The following is a 5,703-nucleotide window of genomic DNA, read 5'->3' as shown; positions in this document are numbered from 1 at the left end:
TTTATAATAGTCCTAGTCCTGATCAAGTTTAGTTTATCAGAGCACCTGCCGTTTCTGAAGGTGCGTGTCTCGAAGCCTGTGGCATGGGGGTAAGGATGGGGCAGTCTAAGTTCCACTTACTGCCTGGGCAAAAAAAAAAATTAAAAATTGGGGGCTGGAGCGATAGCACAGCTGGGTAGGGCATTGCCTTGCACGCGGCCGACCCGGGTCCGACCCCCGGCATCCCATATGGTCCCCCAAGCACTGCCAGGAGTAATTCCTGAGTGCAAAGTCAGGAGTAACCCCTGAGCATCGCTGGGTGTGACCCAAAAAGCAAATAAATAAACAAACATACAAACAAACAAATAAATAAATAATTGGAAGGCACTACAGTGATATTTATTGACTAACCAGGGGAAACGTTAGGGCTTTGGGAGCACTCAGATGGCAAACTCTCCCACCAACAGGGAAAGATCTAGAAGGCTGCTGAAAATAGGTTGTGGTTTCGAGGCTCAGCACCTGGGCAACTGGGCAAACAGAGCTCGGCGGACAAAGCCCCCTCTCCCCTAGAGCCTTCAGTGCTAAACTTGTGCAAGGGCCACGGCCTCAGGCTGCAAAACAAGCCCAGCCATTCCACCAGCAAAGCAGAGGGAAATCACTCACTCCAAGGGAAACTGCCTGGTCTCGGAGGTGATAGACGTCTCCGGGCCACCAGCAAGTTCCTTCACAGGGGAGAAGCCACACATCTGGCCACGGTGGGGAGCTGGAACTGGACAAAAGTCCCTGTGGTTTGAGCAGATGGAGCACTGCAGGAAGATTCCTGGTCCCTGAACCATCGGTGCTCAGCCACCGACTAAACCTCTCGCTGCAAAAGCTTGTCAAGGAGACCTGGGATTGTCTGAGAGGCTGTGACCCGTTACTACACACGGGAAATCCAGGCAGTACAGACTCCACGGTAAAACCCTAGAGCTCAGATAGGCATGTGGGGCCTAGAGGGCAAGTCTGAGACCTTGATCTTCGGGGTAGAATAAAGAACAGGTGTGGTCACACAGGAAGACGGATTTCATACTCAGGCCTCATCTCCACCTCTACCCAGATAGCTAGAGAAGGAACCCCCAGACACACACCTTACATTCTATAAAACAATATAGACTCTAATTCAAGGGCCGTTCATTAGAAAAACAAAACAAAATAAAAATAAAGTTGAAGGTTAAGTTCATCTGCAGACAGAAGGAATGACAAAGAAAATCATAGAGAGATCAGCTTTCAGGACATGTAAGGGAGTCAATAGACAATAAATTTAAAATAACTATCAGATATGGGCTGGAGGAAGAACTCAATGGGCTGAACACATGCTTGCCATGTGTGAGACCCAGATTAGGTTCCTCAACACCTATGATCACCTGGGCACAGTTACCCTGGAGCACAGAACCAGAGCAATGTGCAAGCACCACTGGGTGTGGCTCCAAAGCAATAAATAAGTTCTGAAAAATTAAGCATATGAAATATACACACTAATGCAAAACAAAGTGGCAATGAAAAAAAAAGAGAAACGTAGGAGCAGAGAAAGTTGAAGAAGTAAAACTGGATAATAATGTCCAATTGAGCAACTGGATGATGTACTAAAATTTTAGATGCTGGCTATGAAAAACACAACGAATGACCTGAAACCCTCATGGAAAGCTTAACAAACAGCTCAGACTTGCAGCAGGGTAAGGATAAGTAAGATCGAAGATAAAATTCCAGTAATGACTCAAATAGAAGAAGAGAGACAAATAAGGTTTAGAAAAAAACAAAGAAACCCTTCAGAACTATCAAGCTCCATCAAGAGAGTACACATAAGGACAATGCATGCCAGTAGCGAGAAGGAAGGGAACAAAGTGCCTCCTTAATAACTCAAAACTTCTCAAGGCACCGGAGGGATAGTATAGAGGGTAAAGGTCATTGCCTTGTATGCAGCTAACCAGGGTTTGATCCCCAGCATTTCATATGATGTCCCAAGTCTGTCAGGAGTGAGTCCTGAGCATAGATCCAGGAAATATCCCTGGCCACCTCTCTGTCCCCCTGACCCCCCCACTCACACACAGCCCCAAATAAAAAATCTGAAAACTTCTCAAACCTAAACAATAAACTAAGCCCAGAAATCCAGGAAGCTGAAAGAAAACATAGATTTCTAAAGAAAAAAAAGATGTTCTCTATATCTTTCTGCCTTTATTATATTTTTTTTACTGCCATGGCACCAATATAAAAATCCATAGAGTCTCAATGAAAATAAAAACAATATTTTTAACAAAGTGAACAAAAAACCATGTAGTCTACTTTAAACTTTTATAGGTCTATTCACATTTCCCTTAAATTTCTCTTAATTCTATTTCCTCATTCTTACTAAATTGCATATTTAATAATGTATTAGCATAGAATTATTCATACTATTAATTTTTAATTTATACCTGTAAAAAGAGATACACAGCTTATGAAAAAATAATTGTTATCAGTGCATTGATTTACGACTTTGTGGAAGCTCAGAAATTTAGTAGCTTTATTCATCTATTTGTGTGTAGGTTTATCCCCCACACAATAATTTTTTTTTTAAATCTCTCTCATATGTGGGACTGCACTCATTTGTGGAGTGTAGGGTAGCATCACATGAGACTCACACCCAAGGACGGTAGATACAAGGGCCAGGGGGATTGCCCCATAGCTGGAAGACTGCTTCATGAGCGGAGGGGAGAAGGCAGATGGAAGAGAGAAGGGATCACTAAGAAAATCATGGCTGGAAGAACCAGTTGGGATGGGAGATGTGTGCCGAAAGTAGATAATGGACCAAACATGATGACCTCTCAGTGCCTGTGTTGCAAGCCATAATGCCCAAAAGTAGAGAGAGAGTATGGGGAATATTGTCTGCCATGGAGGCGGGGGAGGGTGGGAAAGGAGGGGTATACCGGGGATATTGGTGGTGGGGAATGTGCAGTGGTGGAGGGATGGCTGTTTGATCATTGTGAGATTGTAACCCAAACATGAAAGCTTCTAACTATCTCACGGTGATTCGATAAAATTAAAACAAATTTTAAAAAATTTTTAAAAAATCTCTTTCATATGTGAGATATGAGGAAACATGCTAAGGGAATGACAAATGGCCCAAATCATTGGAACTAGAGATTCCGTCTATAGAATTGGGCTTATCTACTGGTGTGAAGGGCTTGGGACACTTGTGAAGGGAAGCATGTATGATCGTGATGGGTATGGTGTTACAATGATGTCTATATAAAAAGTATAATGAACAATAGTATGAATCCCCATTCCTTGATAAAAATGGTAAAAAGAGATCATTTTTGAAAAACAAAAACAAAAGATGAAAGGGAAGGACCTTGGCAAATAAAAGTAAATCCTTAGACTATGACAACATAACTGAGGTTACATTTTACAGGCTCACCCTGGACTGTAGATTCCTGTTGAAGACAGAATCAGGGACATTTGTGGGATCTATTTTAGCTATTTCAGGAGCAAATCAAGTGAACAATAAAACTGGAAATCTTTGGGGGTGGGGTGGCACGGGGTTGTGGACACAGAATGGAGCAAGAACAAGTTAACTGCTAACTCTAGGGTGCCTTTTCCCACGAGGTATTTGAAACATCTCACCAACATGTATTTGAAGAAGAATAACCTGCACTATTGGTTGCGCATAACTGCAAAGAGAATTATGAATTGCATTACTTGCAGATTAGCCAAAATAAAGAAGAAGAGGATTAAAGTTCATTTACCTGGACTGTTTTCCACTAGTTCTTGAATAAGTCTTTGGAACCAAAAGAAAACAAGAAAAGGACATACACCAAGAGCGTCATTGTTAAACTATCAAAAATTATCAATAAAGAAAAACTATTATAAAGATTGCTCAAGAAAAACATATATAGCATAGAGAGGACCTGAATGAGGCCAGCACCAGATTTCTCAGCAGAAACTCTAGAGTGGAGTGGTATGTTCTAAAAGACAAAATTCTAGCCAAGAAAATTCACCAAATTATCAGTCAAATATGAGAAATTAAAGTTTTTTGCAAAAAACGAAAGTCATGACTTTAACACCCCCAAACTTGCACTGCAGGAAATCTTAGAAGACAATTTTGGAGAGGAAAAGGAAAAAAACAAAAGAATATAAAACCTTGAGTAAGAACTGCATGCTGAAAGTAGGTAAAGGAACAAACATAATTCCTCATTATCTGTACTGCAAACCATAATGTGGGAAGGGGAGGGAAGGGGAGGGGAAGGGAAGGGGAGGGGAGGGGAGGGGAGGGGAGGGGAGGGGGAGGGGAGGGGAGGGGACGGGGGAGGGGAGGGGGAGGGGAGGGGGAGGGGAGAGGAAGACGGGGGCGGGGGGGAGAGAGAGAGAGAGAGGGAGAGAGAGAGGAAAAATGCCTGCCATCGAGGCAGACTGTGGGTAGGGGTGGGTGGTAGGACGAAACTGGGATTATTGGCAGTGGAAAACATACCCTGGTGGAGGGATGGGTGTTGGAACATTGTATGACTGAAACCCGATCATGAATAGTTTTGTGACTGTGCATCTCACGGTGACTCAATAGAAAATAAATTAAAAAAAAACTGAGTTGAAAATAAATAGTAAGGTAGAATCAGGAACACAAACAGAAATAAAATAAGACAACAAGATCCTTTTCTGGTTCATAAGAATGATGATTGGGCCTTCACACATTTGTGTGACATGAGCCTCCCTTAAATCTTATTGCATACTTGGCACATTACCCCTCTGATATGAACTTGGGGAAAAAAATAATAGGACAACAACAACCAAAAAAAAATCAAAGAGGAAGAAGACTAGACAGAATCAATTTAGTACAAAAATGATGAGGTTTACAAGCACCAAAAAGACTATCTTAGATATAGACTGATTCAAACCTCATGATAACCACAAACTAAACAAAACAAAAAAATCTGGAACAGAAACAGTTAAAAGAAAAATAGAGGAACGGAGAGACTCACTAGGGGAAGGTTTCCTATAGAAAAGGCCCATGAAAACATATAGAAAAAGAAATATTAAAAGATGCGAATCAAGCAGGAAAAAAACCCAAAGAAGTACAGTGATTAAGTTTCATATATGAATCATCACATGAAAGTGAATGGTGTGAAATCCCTAATCAGTACAATGATTAGGGGGCTGGAGCAATAGCACAGCGGGTAGGGCATTTGCCTTGAAAGCGGCCAACCCAGGTTCGATTCCCAGCATCCCATATGGTCCTTCAAAACCCACCAGGGGTAATTACTGAGTGTAGAGCCAAGAGTAACCCCTGTGCATTGCCGGTGTTAAAAAGCAAAATAATAATAATAATAATAATAATATAATGATTAGCTATATGGAATTTTTTTAAATTATTGAATCATAAATTACAAAGGTACAAAGTTATTCATGATCAAGTTCCAGGTATACAATTTCCAACACCAATCCCTTCACCGGTGTCCACCTTCTTCGTAAAAATGGAGTTACGTATATATGGGGCTGGAGCAATAGCACAGCAGTAGGGCATTTGCCTTGTACTCGGGTTTGATCCCTCCACCCCTCTGGGGAAGCCCGGCAAGCTACCGAGAGTATCTTGCCCGTGTGGCAGAGCCTGGCAAGCTACCCATGGCATTTTTGATATGTCAAAAACAGTAACAAAAAGTCTCACAATGGAGACGTTACTGGTGCCGCTCGAGCAAATTGATGAGCAACAGGATGACA

At 41.9% G+C, this 5,703-nt stretch overlaps 1 non-coding gene across 1 annotated transcript; it reads left to right on the top strand.

Annotated features, from left to right (window-relative positions):
* Window positions 1-4,636: 4,636 nt before the first annotated feature.
* LOC129404733 (small nucleolar RNA U13) lies at window positions 4,637-4,740 on the top strand. Its single transcript, XR_008630090.1, has one exon. It is a non-coding gene; the product is annotated as a small nucleolar RNA U13 (small nucleolar RNA).
* Window positions 4,741-5,703: the final 963 nt, after the last annotated feature.

This window comes from Sorex araneus, chromosome 4, assembly GCF_027595985.1.
Source record: "Sorex araneus isolate mSorAra2 chromosome 4, mSorAra2.pri, whole genome shotgun sequence".
NCBI classification, from domain to species: domain Eukaryota; kingdom Metazoa; phylum Chordata; class Mammalia; order Eulipotyphla; family Soricidae; genus Sorex; species Sorex araneus.
This window is presented reverse-complemented; position numbering and strand designations above follow the sequence as displayed.